The following is a 19,703-nucleotide window of genomic DNA, read 5'->3' as shown; positions in this document are numbered from 1 at the left end:
TCTTGTTTGTTTTTATCTTTGTTTTCCTTTTGTTTTGCTCGAGGACTAGCAAAATCTAGGTTTGGGGGTATTTGATCGGTGCATATTTACATATCATTTTGTACCCTTCTAGCTTATGATTTGGTTATGTTTTTGAGTTAAACTTGTGCTTTTAATCATTTTTGTGTTTATCTTTCAGTTCATTGAGCTTTAGGTAATAATGAGGGCTTTGGATAGTAAATGATGCAATCCATGCATGTTAGGGCCTAATTTGGATGAATGGATGAAGAGCTTAAAGACAAACTCAATTTTGGCTACAGTCCCCGGCCAGCCCAGTTTCGTAGGTCATATTGCAAGCTTTGTTTCAGCAACCTACATAGCTCGGATGAGGCCACATTCTTCATGAAAGTTGTTCCAATGGGTGTGTAATATAACATATCCAAATTTCAGCCTCATTGGATAAATATGGAGTTTGTTACCTAGCAAACACAGAGCCATGCTCAGGATAGATTTTATCAGCGCGCAAAATGGGTTAGCAATTTGTTTTGGCCTTAACTTCCTCCTCCGACCTTGGATTGGCCCAAATGATATATGGCTGGAAAGAAGATATTCTGAACTTCAAGTTTGAGTGCTTAAAGTCTTAATTTGCTTAAGGGAAGCCCAATTTGTAAGCCCTTGAAGTTTCTGGTCATGCTGACCTCAGGATGAGCTATTATTTCTGGTTGGAAGCTTGGTCATGGTGACATGAAGATGAGCTAGGGCTGCTGGTGGGATTTATTAGTGAAGTGCATCAACCATTTCAGATTTTATAATGGAAGTGTTGTATGCATTAGTGAAGTGAATCAACCATTTCGGATTTTATAAAACAAGTGTTGTATGCATTAGCCATACTTAATTCAGATTTTCAGCTTCCTTAGGCCTATATATAGTGAGGTTTCCCAAGCTTGTAAACACACCCCAAGGGGGGGAGCTCTCAAACACTTCTCTAGAGCTCCCTTCCCTTCTCTCCCTCAAATTCTCTTAGTTTTCCTTTCTAGTTCTCAATTCTAGCTTTCTTTAATGTTTTCTTAGTTGTAATTTATTTTTCTTGTAATGTACATTCTTTCTTAAGTATTCAAGTTTGATTAGTTTCCAAGTTTCAATTATGGTTCATGTTCTTATTCATTATGCTTATAAGTTAATATGCTAGTTTGAATGATTGATCACCATTTAGGCTTGCATGTTAGCTATCTTGGTTTGAATTAAGAGTATACACCATGCTTTAATTCAAATTGAACTATGAATAGGAAGAGTATGTATGGACATTCGACAACAGGGATTAGATACATGCTTGGTTGTTTAAATTGTTCTTCTATGCTTAATGGGTTCCTAATGCTTAATTTTAGGTTAGACAACAAATGATCAAATTAGGGAATTAGGAACACAAGGTTATGACCAAACACCATGGCTTAATCATACATTAGCTAGAATCAATCCGTTAATCTAATTGAACTTGGGAACTTATCTGCTTGAGTTAGTTATTTTCTTTCTTCCTTGTTTTATTTATTTCCTTTCTTTTTCATTTCTGTTTTGTGTAGGAGAAATGAATTGGATCATTCAATCACCAATCCTCGTGGGATCGACCTCGCACTTACATATGCTATACTACCAAACGGCTCGTGCACTTGCGAGTATCACAAGTTGAGGATGCAACTGAATCCATTTTGGTGCAGCTGTATCGACACAACATTGCCCAAGATTTGGGCTCGATCCGAAACAATAGGTGTTCCAAATTGGACAATTCAAGTTCAACGGCAGTTCGTTCCTAATCGGAGTGGTTGGTGTATTGCATACTTCTAGCGATTGGATTTCACTCAAAACTCACCAAATAACTCCTCCCACCATATTATGATCTTGCCCAAGTTTTGGGCTTGATCCGAAATCAATAGGTGTGAGAAATTGGACAATTCAAGTTCAACGGCAGTTCGTTCCTAATTGCAGTGGTTGGTGTATTCCATACTTCTAGCGATTGGATTTCACTCAAAACTCACCAAAATGACTCCTCCCACCATATTATGATGTTGCCCAAGTTTTGGGCTCGATCCGGAATCAATAGGTGTTCCAAATTGGACAATTCAAGTTCAACGGCAGTTCGTTCCTAATTGGAGTGGTTGGTGTATTCCATACTTCTAGCGATTGGATTTCACTCAAACTCACCAAATGACTCCTCCCACCATACTATGATGTTGCCCAAGTTTTGGGCTCGATCCGAAATCAATAGGTGTTCCAAATTGGACAATTCAAGTTCAACGGCAGTTCTTTCCTAATTGGAGTGGTTGGTGTATTCCATACTTCTAGCAATTGGATTTCACTCAAACTCACCAAATGACTCCTCCCACCATATTATGATGTTGCCCAAGCTTTTGGCTCGATCCGAAATCAATAGGTGTGAGAAATTGGACAATTCAAGTTCAACGGCAGTTCGTTCCTAATTGGAGTGGTTGGTGTATTCCATACTTCTAGCGATTGGATTTCACTCAAAACTAACCAAATGACTCCTCCCACCATATTATGAACAGCCCAAGTTTTGGGCTCGATCCGAAATCAATAGGTGTTCCAAATTGGACAATTCAAGTTCAATGGCATTTCGTTCCTAATTACAGTGGTTGGTGTATTCCATACTTCTAGTGATTGGATTTCACTCAAAACTCACCAAATGACTCCTCTCACCATATTATGATGTTACCCAAGTTTTGGGCTCGATCCGAAATCAATAGGTGTTCCAAATTGGACAATTCAAGTTCAACGGCAGTTCGTTCCTAATTGGTGTGGTTGGTGTATTCCATACTTCTAGCGATTGGATTTCACTCAAAACTCACCAAATGACTCCTCCCACCATATTATGATGTTGCCCAAGTTTTGGGCTCGATCCGAAATGAATAGGTGTGAGAAATTGGACAATTCAAGTTCAACGGCAGTTCGTTCCTAATTGGAGTGGTTGGTGTATTCCATACTTCTAGCGATTGGATTTCACTCAAAACTCACCAAATGACTCCTCCCACATATTATGATGTTGACCAAGTTTGCGGTTCGATCCGAAATCAATAGGTGTTCCAAATTGGACAATTCAAGTTCAACGGCAGTTCGTTCCTAATTGGAGTGGTTGGTGTATTCCATACTTCTAGTGATTGGATTTCACTCAAAACTCTCCAAAATGACTGCTCCCACCATATTATGATTTTGCCCAAGTTTTGGGCTCGATCCGAAATCAATAGGTGTTCGAAATTGGACAATTCAAGTTCAACGGCAGTTCGTTCCTAATTGGAGTGGTTGGTGTATTCCATACTTCTAGCGATTGGATTTTACTGAAAACTCACCAAAATGACTCCTCCCACCATATTATGATGTTGCCCAAGCTTTTGCCTCGATCCGAAATCAATAGGTGTTCCAAATTGAACAATTCAAGTTCAACGGCAGTTCGTTCCTAATTGGAGTGGTTGGTGTATTCCTTACTTCTAGCGATTGGATTTCACTCAAAACACACCAAATGACTCCTCCCACCATATTATGATGTTGCCCAAGTTTTGGGCTCGCTACGAAATCAATAGGTGTTCCAAATTGGACAATTCAAGTTCAACGGCAGTTCGTTCCTAATTGGAGTGGTTGGTGTTTTACTTCTAGCGGTTGGATTTCACTCAAAACACACCAAAATGACTCCTCCCACCATATTATGCTGTTGCCCAAGCTTTTGGCTCGATCCGAAATCAATAGGTGTGAGAAATTGGACAATTCAAGTTCAACGGCAGTTCGTTCCTAATTGGAGTGGTTCGTGTATTCCATACTTCTGGCGATTGGATTTCACTCAAAACTAACCAAATGACTCCTCCCACCATATTATGATGTTGCCCAAGTTTTGGGCTCGATCCGAAATCAATAGGTGTTCCAAATTGGACAATTCAAGTTCAACGGCAGTTCGTTCCTAATTGGAGTGGTTGGTGTATTGTTGGTGTATTCCATACTTCTAGCGATTGGATTTCACTCAAACTCACCAAATGACTCCTCCCACCATATTATGATGTTGCCCAAGTTTTGGGCTCGATCCGAAATCAATAGGTGTTCCAAATTGGACAATTCAAGTTCAACGGCAGTTCGTTCCTAATTGGAGTGGTTGGTGTATTCCATACTTCTAGCGATTGGATTTCACTCAAACTCACCAAATGACTCCTCCCACCATATTATGATGTTGCCCAAGCTTTTGGCTCGATCCGAAATCAATAGGTGTTCCAAATTGGACAATTCAAGTTCAACGGCAGTTCGTTCCTAATTGGAGTGGTTGGTGTATTCCATACTTCTAGCGATTGGATTTCACTCAAACTCACCAAATGACTCCTCCCACCATATTATGATGTTGCCCAAGCTTTTGGCTCGATCCGAAATCAATAGGTGTGAGAAATTGGACAATTCAAGTTCAACGGCAGTTCGTTCCTAATTGGAGTGGTTGGTGTATTCCATACTTCTAGCGATTGGATTTCACTCAAAACTAATCAAATGACTCCTCCCACCATATTATGAACAGCCCAAGTTTTGGGCTCGATCCGAAATCAATAGGTGTTCCAAATTGGACAATTCAAGTTCAACGGCATTTCGTTCCAAATTGGAGTGGTTGGTGTATTCCATACTTCTAGCGATTGGATTTCACTCAAAACTCACCAAAATGACTCCTCCCACCATATTATGATGTTGCCCAAGTTTTGGGCTCGATCCGAAATCAATAGGTGTGAGAAATTGGACAATTCAAGTTCAACGGCAGTTCGTTCCTAATTGGAGTGGTTGGTGTATTCCATACTTCTAGCGATTGGATTTCAACTCAAAAATCACCCAATGACTCCTCCCACCATATTATGATGTTGCCCAAGTTTTGGGCTCGATCCGAAATCAATAGGTGTTCCAAATTGGACAATTCAAGTTCAACGGCAGTTCCTTCCTAATTGGGGTGGTTGGTGTATTCCATACTTCTAGCGATTGGGTTTCACTCAAAACTCACCAAATGACTCCTCCCACCATATTATGATGTTGCCCAAGCTTTGGGCTCGATCCGAAATCAATAGGTGTTCCAAATTGGACAATTCAAGTACAACGGCAGTTCGTTCCTATTTGGTGTGGTTGGTGTATTCCATACTTCTAGCGATTGGATTTCAATCAAAACTCACCAAATGACTCCTCCCACCATATTATGATGTTGCCCAAGTTTTGGGCTCAATCCGAAATCAATAGGTGTGAGAAATTGGACAATTCAAGTTCAACGGTTGTTCCTTCCTAATTGGAGTGGTTGGTGTATTCCATACTTCTAGCGATTGGATTTCACTCAAAACTCACCAAAATGACTCCTCCCACCATATTATGATGTTGCCCAAGTTTTGGGCTCGATCCGAAATCAATAGGTGTTCCAAATTGGACAATTCAAGTTCAACGGCAGTTCGTTCCTAATTGGAGTGGTTGGTGTATTCCATACTTCTAGCGATTGGATTTCACTCAAACTCACCAAATGACTCCTCCCACCATATTATGATGTTGCCCAAGCTTTTGGCTCGATCCGAAATCAATAGGTGTGAGAAATTGGACAATTCAAGTTCAACGGCAGTTCGTTCCTAATTGGAGTGGTTGGTGTATTCCATACTTCTAGCGATTGGATTTCACTCAAAACTAATCAAATGACTCCTCCCACCATATTATGAACAGCCCAAGTTTTGGGCTCGATCCGAAATCAATAGGTGTTCCAAATTGGACAATTCAAGTTCAACGGCATTTCGTTCCAAATTGGAGTGGTTGGTGTATTCCATACTTCTAGCGATTGGATTTCACTCAAAACTCACCAAAATGACTCCTCCCACCATATTATGATGTTGCCCAAGTTTTGGGCTCGATCCGAAATCTATAGGCGTGAGAAATTGGACAATTCAAGTTCAACGGCAGTTCGTTCCTAATTGGAGTGGTTGGTGTATTCCTTACTTCTAGCGATTGGATATCACTCAAAACTCACCAAATGACTCCTCCCACCATATTATGATGTTGACCAAGTTTTGGGCTCGATCCGAAATCAATAGGTGTTCCAAATTGGACAATTCAAGTTCAACGGCAGTTCGTTCCTAATTGGTGTGGTTGGTGTATTCCATACTTCTAGCGATTGGATTTCACTCAAAACTCACCAAATGACTCCTCCCACCATATTATGATGTTGCCCAAGTTTTGGGCTCGATCCGAAATCAATAGGTGTGAGAAATTGGACAATTCAAGTTCAACGGCTGTTCCTTCCTAATTGGAGTGGTTGGTGTATTCCATACTTCTAGCGATTGGATTTCACTCAAAACACACCAAATGACTCCACCCACCATATTATGATGTTGCCCAAGTTTTGGGCTCGTTACGAAATCAATAGGTGTTCCAAATTGGACAATTCAAGTTCAACGGCAGTTCGTTCCTAATTGGAGTGGCTGGTGTTTTACTTCTAGCGGTTGGATTTCACTCAAAACACACCAAAATGACTCCTCCCACCATATTATGATGTTGCCCAAGCTTTTGGCTCGATCCGAAATCAATAGGTGTGAGAAATTGGACAATTCAAGTTCAACGGCAGTTCGTTCCTAATTGGAGTGGTTCGTGTATTCCATACTTCTGGCGATTGGATTTCACTCAAAACTAACCAAATGACTCCTCCCACCATATTATGATGTTGCCCAAGTTTTGGGCTCGATCCGAAATCAATAGGTGTTCCAAATTGGACAATTCAAGTTCAACGGCAGTTCGTTCCTAATTGGAGTGGTTGGTGTATTGTTGGTGTATTCCATACTTCTAGCGATTGGATTTCACTCAAACTCACCAAATGACTCCTCCCACCATATTATGATGTTGCCCAAGTTTTGGGCTCGATCCGAAATCAATAGGTGTTCCAAATTGGACAATTCAAGTTCAACGGCACTTCGTTCCTAATTGGAGTGGTTGGTGTATTCCATACTTCTAGCGATTGGATTTCACTCAAACTCAACAAATGACTCCTCCCACCATATTATGATGTTGCCCAAGCTTTTGGCTCGATCCGAAATCAATAGGTGTGAGAAATTGGACAATTCAAGTTCAACGGCAGTTCGTTCCTAATTGGAGTGGTTGGTGTATTCCATACTTCTAGCGATTGGATTTCACTCAAAACTAACCAAATGACTCCTCCCACCATATTACGAACAGCCCAAGTTTTGGGCTCGATCCAAAATCAATAGGTGTTCCAAATTGGACAATTCAAGTTCAACGGCATTTCGTTCCTAATTGGAGTGGTTGGTGTATTCCATACTTCTAGCGATTGGATTTCACTCAAAACTCACCAAAATGACTCCACCCACCATATTATGATGTTGCCCAAGTTTTGGGCTCGATCCGAAATCAATAGGTGTGAGAAATTGGACAATTCAAGTTCAACGGCAGTTCGTTCCTAATTGGAGTGGTTGGTGTATTCCATACTTCTAGCGATTGGATTTCAACTCAAAAATCACCCAATGACTCCTCCCACCATATTATGATGTTGCCCAAGTTTTGGGCTCGATCCGAAATCAATAGGTGTTCCAAATTGGACAATTCAAGTTCAACGGTAGTTCCTTCCTAATTGGGGTGGTTGGTGTATTCCATACTTCTAGCGATTGGGTTTCACTCAAAACTCACCAAATGACTCCTCCCACCATATTATGATGTTGCCCAAGCTTTGGGCTCGATCCGAAATCAATAGGTGTTCCAAATTGGACAATTCAAGTTCAACGGCAGTTCGTTCCTATTTGGTGTGGTTGGTGTATTCCATACTTCTAGCGATTGGATTTCAATCAAAACTCACCAAATGACTCCTCCCACCATATTATGATGTTGCCCAAGTTTTGGGCTCAATCCGAAATCAATAGGTGTGAGAAATTGGACAATTCAAGTTCAACGGCTGTTCCTTCCTAATTGGAGTGGTTGGTGTATTCCATACTTCTAGCGATTGGATTTCACTCAAACTCACCAAATGACTCCTCCCACCATATTATGATGTTGCCCAAGTTTTGGGCTCGATCCGAAATCTATAGGCGTGAGAAATTGGACAATTCAAGTTCAACGGCAGTTCGTTCCTAATTGGAGTGGTTGGTGTATTCCTTACTTCTAGCGATTGGATATCACTCAAAACTCACCAAATGACTCCTCCCACCATATTATGATGTTGCCCAAGTTTTGGGCTCGATCCGAAATCAATAGGTGTTCCAAATTGGACAATTCAAGTTCAACGGCAGTTCGTTCCTAATTGGTGTGGTTGGTGTATTCCATACTTCTAGCGATTGGATTTCACTCAAAACTCACCAAATGACTCCTCCCACCATATTATGATGTTGCCCAAGTTTTGGGCTCGATCCGAAATCAATAGGTGTGAGAAATTGGACAATTCAAGTTCAACGGCTGTTCCTTCCTAATTGGAGTGGTTGGTGTATTCCATACTTCTAGCGATTGGATTTCACTCAAAACTCTCCAAAATGACTCCACCCACTATATTATGATGTTGCCCAAGCTTTTGGCTCGGTCCGAAATCAATAGGTGTGGGAAATTGGACAATTCAAGTTCAACGGCAGTTCGTTCCTAATTGGAGTGGTTGGTGTATTCCATACTTCTAGCGATTGGATTTCACTCAATACTCGCCAAATGACTCCTCCCACCATATTATGATGTTGCCCAAGTTTTGGGCTCGATCCGAAATCAAGTGGTGTGAGAAATTGGACAATTCAAGTTCAACGGCTGTTCCTTCCTAATTGGGGTGGTTGGTGTATTCCGTACTTCTAGCGATTGGATTTCACTCAAAACTCACCAAATGACTCCTCCCACCATATTATGATGTTGCCCAAGTTTTGGGCTCGATCCGAAATCAATAGGTGTTCCAAATTGGACAATTCAAGTTCAACGGCATTTCGTTCCTAATTGGATTGGTTGGTGTATTCCATACTTCTACCGATTGAATTTCAATCAAAACTCACCAAATGACTCCTCCCACCATATTATGACGTTTCCCAAGTTTTGGGCTCGATACGAAATCAATAGGTGTTCCAAATTGGACAATTCAAGTTCAACGTCAGTTCGTTCCTAATTGGAGTGGTTGGTGTATTCCATACTTCTAGCGATTGGATTTCACTCAAAACTCACCAAATGACTCCTCCGACCATATTATGATGTTGCCCAAGTTTTGGGCTCGATCCGAAATCAATAGGTGTGAGAAATTGGACAATTGAAGTTCAACGGCAGTTCGTTCCTAATTGGGGTGGTTGGTGTATTCCATACTTCTGGCGATTGGATTTCACTCAAAACTCACCAAATGACTCCTCCTACCATATTATGATGTTGCCCAAGTTTTGGGCTCGATCCGAAATCAATAGGTGTTCCAAATTGGACAATTCAAGTTCAACGGCAGTTCATTCCTAATTGGAGTGGTTGGTGTATTCCATACTTCTAGCGATTGGATTTCACCCAAAACTCACCAAATGACTCCTCGCACCGTATTATGCTGTTGCACAAGTTTGGGGTTCGACCCGAAATCAATAGGTGTGAGAAATTGGACAATTCAAGTTCAACGGCAGTTCGTTCCTAATTGGAGTGGTTGGTGTATTCCATCCTTCTAGCGATTGGTGTTGTTAATAATATGTTAACTCGCAATTGTACGGGGCAATTAGTAGTATAGCAAGACAAGTACGAGGTCGTACCCACGAAGACTGAGAAGTTCAAATTAGTTATGTACTTTAGATTACCAAATTCAAGAAGTTAGGAAGTTAAATCTAAAACAGAATTTAAAGCAAGAGTGAGTTTGAAAACAAATGCAGCAAGATTAAAATGAACTTTGAAGTGAGAATGCTTGTGATTATAGAAAGAAATGAACAAACTGAAATTGCAACGGAAAGCAAGTAAACAAAAGTAACAAAGGGTGGTTTTGAAAGTTAAAACACAGGTTTGGAGACTAGGGCATTCGATTCACCATAACAATTCAATTCTGGGTTATAAAGATTCAAGTAACAAGTCTAATTCAGATTCAAAGATTGATTCTAGCTAAAGTATGATTAGGCCATGGTGTTTGGTCCTAACCTTGTGTTCCTAATTCCCTAATTTGATCATTTGTTGTCTAACCTAAAATTAAGCATTTGGAACCCATTAAGCATAGAAGAACATTTTAAACAACCAAGTATGTATCTAATCCCTGTTGTCGAATGTCCATACATACTCTTCCTATTCATAGTTCAATTCGAATTAAAGCATGGTGTATACTCTTAATTCAAACCAAGATAGTTAACAAACAAGTTCTAATGGTGATCAATCATTCAAACAAGCATGTTAACTTATAAGCATAATGAATAAGAACATGAATCATGAATCAAACTTGAAACTCCAAACTTATAAACCCAGAATATTCATGTTAGGTTACATCGAAGCCCTAGTTATGGATTTAGCTACTCATAATGGAAAAGAGACTTGAACAGAAATGAGAAAATATAATGAATGCAATAAGAGTAGAAAAACCCTTTTTCTGAAGTTCTTGTGGTGTCCAAGGCTTCTCCAAGTGCTTCTCCACTTCTAATGCTTCTCCAAGAGCTTCCCCACTTCTAGAAAGATGTATGAAGGATATGGAGGTGATTTGGGATGAGTTTGAGTGAGTGGTGATGGCTAAGGAAGATGAAATTCGTAGGTAAATGGAAGAGAAGTTTGCTGGAGTTGTTTTGGTGATTGTTGGAGTGTTTGGGATTGTGAGAGTGTTTGAGGATGGTTGGAGTGAATTGTGGGGGTTGTGAACCTCAGGATTTGTTGTGTCTTGAATGTGGAATGGATGTGGTATTTATAGGGAGAGGGGAGTGATAAATCTGAATTCAATATGGCTAATGCATACAACACTTGCATTATAAAAGATGAATTGGTTGATGCACTTCACTAATGCATACAACACTTGCATTATAAAATCTGAATTGGTTGATGCACTTCAGCAATAAATCCCACCAGCAGCCCTAGCTCATCTTCATGTCACCATGACCAAGCTTCCAACCAGCTCATCCTGAGGTCAGCATGACCAGCAACTTCAAGGGCTTACAACTTGGGCTAGGCTGAATCAAATGAAGACTTTAAGATGTCCATTGTGAAGTTCAGAATGTGTATGATCCAACCACACAAGTATTGGCCCAATCCAAGTTCGGAGGAGGAAGTTAAGGCCGAAACAAATTGCTAACTCAGTTTGCTCGCTGACAAAATCCATCCTGAGCATGGTTCTGTGTTTGCTAGGTGACGGACTCCAGATTTATCCAATGGGGCTGAATGTTGGATATGTTATAGTACACACCCATTGGAACAACTTTCATGAAGAATGTTGCCTCATCTGAGCTATGTAGGTTGCTGAAACAAAGCTTGCAATATGACCTACGGAACTGGACTGGCAGGGGGCTGTAGCCAAAATGAGTTTGTCTTTAAGCTCTTCTTCTCTTCATCCAAATTAGGCCTTAACATGCATGAATTGCATGAATTATGCTCTCTTGCTCTTTTGGCCTACAAAACACACAAAGGGAGGCAAATAACTCAAAATTATAAGAAACTAAGCAAAAGAAGTAAGTAAATTGGGCATGTATATGTATGAAATTATGAGCTTAACACACCCCCAAACTTAGATTTTGCTAGTCCTCGAGCAAAACAAAAGAGAAACAAAGATAAAAACAAAACAAGAAGTTAACTAGACCACTTTCGTAGGTAACTCGATTGCATTGAGCGTATGCAACAAGCCTTTAAACCTCTAGGCATCCCTAGTAGGAGGAGTTGTGTCTCCTGAGGGTTTAACAGATACGATACCCACAAACGTTTTTCTAACTCTACAAAACAAAATGGTTAGAAAAACAACTTTGAAATCAACTAATGAAAATGAAAGAAAGTTTTAGTCATACCTTCAACACCATAGAGTTGCCAAGATAGGTCATCAATCAGTGTGTACAAGTGGAAGCTATAGCTCAAAGGCACACAGTTTCAAAGCAAGCACACTCAAACCTTGAATAGAGAACATGCTTCGACTCTAATTCTCACAGATAACACTCAATCACTCAGAACCTATGTTTTAATTCTCTCAAGAAAGCATAAGTGAGTGTATGAAATAGAAGCACAAATTTGGTTAGATCTCATGAAAGGAATTAAATACTAAGAATAGAGATACACACATACTTACCAGCACCCATGAATACATCCTCAAAGATCAGCTAGGTCTTTCACAATGTTGTAATGAAAGGCTAAGGTTTAGGGGAAATGGAAGAATTGGAAGGAAAAACAAATAACTTAAGAACATACCAAGGTTGCATGCTTCATTAATCTGCAAGGCATCATTGATTTAGATTGGCATGGCAGCAAACTTCATGGTATCACCTGGCATGGACTTTATTTTTCACACTTAGATCAAATCGAAACACTTTCATCTTCGTTGATTTGATCTGCATCTTCATTAACTTCATTGCACAGATTCACACCAAATTTCATTTAGGTACACGGCAGCAACTTCCTTGCATCAAACTTTATCTTGGCACACCTTGGTATATTTCTAAGTTATAGGGTATGGCTACAAGAGGTTAAGTATCTCAGATTGAGATACAAAGGTAGGGAAAATGATGAGGGTGATAAAAGAAAAGGCTTTGAGTGTTTGGCTTCAAGAGGGCTAATGGAACACACATATGGGTAGGGTGAAAAGAAAGCATATAGAATGGTTATACACACATAGCCTAGCATCACTTCAATGAGTTCATTCATGAATGAGAGCAAGCATATGATATCTGCAAAAGAGAATCATCCTTAGTATTCGATCAAAATGAAATGATGAGATCAATTAGAGTGAATTGAAGAAAATAAGTATGGATGAGAAATAGAACACTTTAAACCCTCTCAAGAAAGCAATTAGGCTCGATATAGCTCACTAGGGTAGTCTCCACTATTTTCCTTCAAGAATTTGAGCATGGTACTTTAGCCACCAGAATTCTAAGAGCCAAAGCTTTGTGAAGTGCAAAATTCTGATATGAAAACCTCAATGGCAGCTCCATAGCATCGATTGTATGACATTTAGAAAAAAAAAATTAGTGACAAATGAACGAAAATTGAAACACAAATGAATGAAATTTGAAAACCTTCCCCCCAGACCTGAATTAAACATTGTCCTCAATGTGAAAGCATACAAAAGATGATTGAGAACAAACAAATGATAAAGGGAAAAGTTTAGAAGAAGGTTTAGGAAAAATATAAAAAAAAATAAATGAATATATAAGCAACTCATGGATGACCAGTTAAGGGCCTCAGAAAACACAGCCAGGGGATCCGGGAAGGTTGGAGGGGTCACAATGGTCCCGCTTAAAACCCAAACTTCTTAGACACCGAAGGTGTCGCCTAAAGAACTCCTAGACACTGTATTGACGGAGGTGCTCACTGGGGTTACCAAAAGTTAGCTTATATGAAATTTTTTTTTTTTTTTAATTTTTATATTTATTTATTTATAAAAAGGAACAGAAACTTAAAAATAAAAACAAAACAAGTAAAGAGAAAGGATTGAAATGCTTCCCCTTGATGCGATTAGGTCGATTGCTACCAAGCACCTTCTTCTTGAACACATGGGTTGCCTCCCAAGAAGCGCCTTAGTTACTGTCTTGGCAAGACATTGTGCAATCAGCTAAGTTGATGGTACGAAGGGAAGTTGATCTACCACATGGCCAGTTTGGATGCCAGCTGAAACTCCCTCATAGAATGGCTTTAAACGTTGTCCATTTACTTTGAAAGTCGAGCCATCTTTAGGGTTTTGAATCTCCACAGCTCCATAGGGAGAAACATTGACCACGGTGAATGGGCCTTGCCATCTAGACTTCAATTTTCCTGGAAAGAGACGCAAACGTGAGTTAAACAAAAGAACTGACATACCTTTGGAGAACTCTTTCCGTTGAATGTTTCTGTCATGGTAACTCTTGGTTCGTTCTTTGTAAAGCTTTGCATTCTCATAAGACTCATGTCTAATTTCTTCCAATTCATTGAGCTGAAACTTTCTTGCATGGCCTGCCTTGTCTAGATCAAAATTTAACTTCTTGATGGCCCAAAAAGCATTGTGTTCAAGCTCCATTGGCAGGTGACAAGCTTTCCCAAACACAAGACGATAAGGGCTCATTCCAATGGGAGTCTTATATGCAGTCCTATAAGCCCATAATGAATCATTGAGCTTAGCTGCCCAATCTTTCCTTGTATTGTTCACCACCTTCTCCAGGATGTGCTTAATTTCTCTATTGCTTATTTCCACTTGACCAGAAGTTTGTGGATGATATGGTGTAGAGACTCGATGGGTGATGTTGTACTTCTTCATGAGTGCTTCGAATGGCTTGTTACAGAAGTGGCTGCCTCCATCACTAATGACAGCCCTTGGAGTACCAAACCTTGTGAAAATATTATCCTTCAAGAACTTCAGCACCACCTTATAATCATTGGTTTTGGTGGCTATGGCTTCCACCCATTTAGACACATAATCAACAGCAACAAGTATGTAAGTATAACCAAAGGAAGATGGGAATGGTCCCATGAAATCAATACCCCACACATCGAAGAGCTCCACAACAAGTATGTTATTCAATGGCATTTCATTCCTGCGACTTATGTTCCCCATCCTTTGGCACCTATCACACTTAACACAAAAATTAAATGCATCTTTAAATAGAGTGGGCCAAAAGAAACCAGATTGCAGAATTTTAAGTGCTGTTTTCTTAGCTCCAAAGTGACCTCCACAGGCCAATTCGTGGCTATGCCTAAGTATGCTTTCTTGCTCTTCTTCTGGAACACATCTTCTGATGAGTTGATCCGGGCAATGCTTGAATAAGAAAGGTTCATCCCATACATAATGTTTCACCATGGAAAAGAACTTCTTCTTATCCTAAGAAGTTAGATCATTTCTAAGAACACCACAAGCAAGATAATTAACAAAATCAGCATACCATGGCTCTTTGACTTGGGCAGCATATAGTTGTTCATCAGGGAAAGTCTCATTCAAGGGTAGCACAGCTCCTCCTTTTTCTTCAACCACAATTCTGCTCAAATGATCAGCTACCACATTCTCACATCCCTTCTTATCTCGAATCTCCAAATCGAATTCTTGCAGCAAGAGAATCCATCTAATCAAGCGTGGTTTGGCATCCTTCTTAGTGAGCAAGTATCTAAGGGCTGCATGGTCAGAATAAACAATTACTTTAGAACCAACAAGGTAAGAACGAAATTTTTCTAAAGCAAAAACCACAGCAAGCAACTCCTTCTCTGTTGTGGAGTAGTTGATTTGAGCATCATTCAAGGTCCGGCTAGCATAATGAATCACATGGGGCAGCTTGTTCTTCTTTTGACCTAAAACTGCACCAATAGCAAAGTCAGAGGCATCACACATTATTTCAAATGGTAAAGACCAATCCGGAGCTATGATAATAGGGGCTGAAGTTAGCTCCCTCTTCAAGGTAGAAAAAGCTTCCATGCAAGCTTCATTAAACTCAAAAATAGCATCCTTAGCAAGGAGATTACACAATGGCCTTGTAATGCTTGAGAAATTTTTGATGAACCTTCTATAGAATCCAGCATGACCTAGAAAGCTTCTAATTCCTTTAACAGAGGTAGGGGGTGGAAGATTTGAGATGAGATCGATCTTGGCTTTATCCACTTCGATTCCCTTGCTTGAAATCACATGGCCTAGCACAATGCCTTGTCTCACCATGAAGTGACACTTCTCCCAATTCAAAATCAGATTTGTTTCCTGGCATCTTTTAAGCACTAGAGACAAGTGGTGAAGACAATTATCAAAAGAGGAACCAAAAACTGAAAAATCATCCATAAATACCTCAATGAATCGTTCCACCATATCTGAAAAGATTGACATCATGCATCTTTGGAAAGTTGCTGGGGCATTGCACAAACCGAATGGCATCCTTCTATAAGCAAACGTACCAAATGGGCATGTGAATGTGGTTTTCTCTTGGTCTTCCGGAGCAATGGGAATTTGATTATAACCTGAAAAACCATCAAGAAAACAATAGTAAGCATGGCCAGATAAACGTTCAAGCATTTGATCAATAAAAGGTAAGGGGAAATGATCTTTTCTAGTGGATGTGTTCAACTTCCTGTAATCAATGCAAACTCTCCAACCAGTGACAGTTCGTGTAGGAACTAGCTCATTCTTCTCATTCTTCACAACGGTGATTCCGGACTTCTTTGGAACAACTTGCACAGGGCTCACCCACTTAGAATCTGAAATTGGGTAGATGATTCCTACATCGAGTAGCTTTAAAACTTCAGCTCTAACCACCTCTTTCATGTTGGGATTTAGCCTCCTTTGGGCATCACGAGATGGTTTGCTGTCTTCTTCCATTAAAATCCGGTGCATGCACATGGTTGGACTAATTCCTTTGATGTCTGCTATGGTCCACCCAATGGCTGTTTTATGCTCTTTTAGAACTTTAATTAAGCTCTCTTCTTCATGTGAGGAGAGACCTGCAGCAATTATAACAGGGAGAGTTTCGTTAGCACCCAAATATGTATATTTAAGATTATTGGGAAGAGGTTTAAGTTCTAGCTTTGGTGGGATGACAATGGATGGCTCCAATTTCGTGGATGATGGTCCAAGAGGCTCGATTGGTGGCCTAAAGGATGGTGGGTATGGCGGAAACACTTCTAAGGCAGCCACCACTTCTTGGAACTCCGGTTCACAAAGATCTTCCTCTTCTTGTGTTAAGACAGCTTCTAGAGCATCATTAGACTTTCTCTGCAAAATTTTGGAAGAAACCTCATGATCCACAACATCAATTGAAAAGCAAGAATCAAGAGAGATAGAAGGTTGAGATAGAGCATTAAGCATTTTAAATTCAACAGTTTCACCCAAAACAGTCATGGAGAGGGTGCTATCTTTCACTTTGATGATTGTGTCTGCAGTGGCCATGAATGGTCTGCCTAGGAGAATGGGATCAACACGATCTCCATTTGGATTGTCTTCCATGTCCATCACTACAAAATCAGCAGGGAGAATTAGTGTATTAACTTGAACTAGAATATCTTCTACAATACCTTTTGGATATTTTATAGAATGATCAGCTAGTTCAAGTCGCATTGAAGTCTTCTTCATCCCTTCTAAGCCAAGCTCTTGATAAACTGAATATGGCAAAACATTGATGCTTGCTCCCAAGTCCAACATGGCTCTTCCAACCTTCTTGCCTCCAATGTTAATGGGAATGTCAAAGCTGCCAGGATCATCTAGTTTTGGTGGAAGCTTCCTTTGCAATACAGCACTTACATTCTGGTCGAGCTTTACTCCTTCATTTGGAGCGAAATTGAGCTTGTGAGTTTTCAAGTCCTTGATGAATTTTCCATATGCAGGAATCTGTTCAATAAGATCAAGCAAAGGCAAATTGATATTAACTTTACTCAAAATATCATAAATCTCTTTAAAAGCCTTATCTTGCTTTGCTTTCTTAAGACGGCCTGGAAATGGAATCTGTGGAACATATGGAGCGGGTGGCACGTATCTATCTTCTTGAAGATGTGGTGGCACAAATTTGTCATCCCTTTTATGCAATTGGAATTGATCGGATTTCTGAGAATCTGATTTGGCCTTAGGAGCAGATTGAGAAGTTTTGAGTTGTTCTCCTTCCGTAGCCATGGTCTCCTCGTCTTTATCTTCTACAATCACAACATCATTTGAAAGATTAGAATCATCTTTATTATCAATGATCTTACCTGATCTGAGCACATGAATGGCCTTGGCTTCTGGGTTCTTTGGATTGATCTCAGTTTGGCTTGGCCATTTCCCAGGCACTCTTTGAGTTATTTCAGCAGCTATTTGGCCTAATTGGACTTCCAATTTGGAGATGGCAGCTTGTGTAGTTTGCTGAAAATTGGATTGGTTGATTGCCATCTGCTTCACTATATCTTCCAATGATGATGATGATTGTTGTGGCCTTTGGAATGAAGGGGGATTTGCTTGATTCTGGGTATTTCTCCATGACAAGTTTGGATGATTCCTCCAACCTGGATTATAACTTTGAGAGTATGGATCATTTCTTGGACCTTGGTTGTAGGAATTTACCAACTTAGCTTGCTCTTGCACAAATTCTGGATATCCAGCCCCAAGTGGACAAGCTGTGGTAGCATGGTCATGAGATTCACAAATGCTACACACTTCCTTCGGAGGGCTTCTTGAGTTTAATGCAAGAAGAGCATCTAGCTTTTGTTCCAGTTTTGAAATCTGCACACTAGAAGCATCATTAGAACCACTAATAACACGTTTACCTCTTGTATCCGTATGTTGGGTCTCCATTGCTACCTCCTCAAAGAGTTCGTACGTTTCTTCTGGAGTTTTGGTTTTAAAAGAACCACCTGCAAAATTGGTGACTATATTATGACTAGAAGGGGTTAGTCCTTTATAAAACATACGCATTTGAAGCTTCAATGGAATCCCATGATGAGGACATTGGTTGAGCAACCCATTGAATTTCTCCCATGCTTCACAAAACGATTCATCATCTTGCTGTGCAAATAACAAGATCTTGTCCCTAAGCATGTCGGTCTTTTGCGTGGAGAAGTATTTTTCCAGGAACTTCTTTTGAATGGCAGACCATGTAGTGAGTGAACCAGGCTTCAAAGAATTCAACCAATACTTCGCCTTATCCTTTAAAGTGTATGGAAACACTCTCATTCGAAGTTGATCTTCTGTCACACCTGTCAAGGGAAAAGAACTCACAACATTAAAAATATCCTTTATATGAGTCAATGGATCTTCATTAGGTAAACCATAAAAGGAAGGCAGCATATTAAGATGAGAAGATTTAAGCTCATAATTTCGAGCTACAGTGGGCAGCAAAATGCTTGAAGGAGATGCTGGAATTGTTGGGATATCAAGTTCTCCCATGAACTCAATGGCAGCCATCATTTCTTCTTCTTCTTGGTCTGAACTTGCTTCCGAATTTGAAAGTGAAGAACCGGGAAGTTCAGTGTGGAGAGCAAGACTTGTAAATGTAGCAAGAGCTTGCTCTTTTGCAGTTGACAACTCCCTTTCTAGACGATTCTGAATTTCAGAGGTCACTCGTCTGGGTTGCAATGATGGTCCTGCGTTCAAAGATCTAGAACGTTGGAACGAAGACCTCACTTGTTCAAGTAATGGATTTTTAGACATAAACTACCTGAAACAGAAAATTAGATTAATTAGAAACACTAAAAAGAATAGGGTAACCTTGGGCACATAACCAGGGAAGAACTTTCGTTCAGTCCCCGGCAACGGCGCCAAAATTTGTTGTTAATAATATGTTAACTCGCAATTGTACGGGGCAATTAGTAGTATAGCAAGACAAGTACGAGGTCGTACCCACGAAGACTGAGAAGTTCAAATTAGTTATGTACTTTAGATTACCAAATTCAAGAAGTTAGGAAGTTAAATCTAAAACAGAATTTAAAGCAAGAGTGAGTTTGAAAACAAATGCAGCAAGATTAAAATGAACTTTGAAGTGAGAATGCTTGTGATTATAGAAAGAAATGAACAAACTGAAATTGCAACGGAAAGCAAGTAAACAAAAGTAACAAAGGGTGGTTTTGAAAGTTAAAACACAGGTTTGGAGACTAGGGCATTCGATTCACCATAACAATTCAATTCTGGGTTATAAAGTATGATTAGGCCATGGTGTTTGGTCCTAACCTTG

General features: G+C 40.0%; 1 non-coding gene across 1 annotated transcript; it reads left to right on the top strand.

Annotated features, from left to right (window-relative positions):
• Nucleotides 1-18,464: 18,464 nt before the first annotated feature.
• LOC148295720 (small nucleolar RNA R71) lies at nt 18,465-18,571 on the top strand. The gene has a single exon (XR_015834854.1). It is a non-coding gene; the product is annotated as a small nucleolar RNA R71 (small nucleolar RNA).
• Nucleotides 18,572-19,703: the final 1,132 nt, after the last annotated feature.

This window comes from Prunus avium, chromosome 3 (genome assembly GCF_965620075.1).
Source record: "Prunus avium chromosome 3, drPruAviu1.hap1.1, whole genome shotgun sequence".
Lineage (NCBI taxonomy): Eukaryota > Viridiplantae > Streptophyta > Magnoliopsida > Rosales > Rosaceae > Prunus > Prunus avium.
This window is presented reverse-complemented; position numbering and strand designations above follow the sequence as displayed.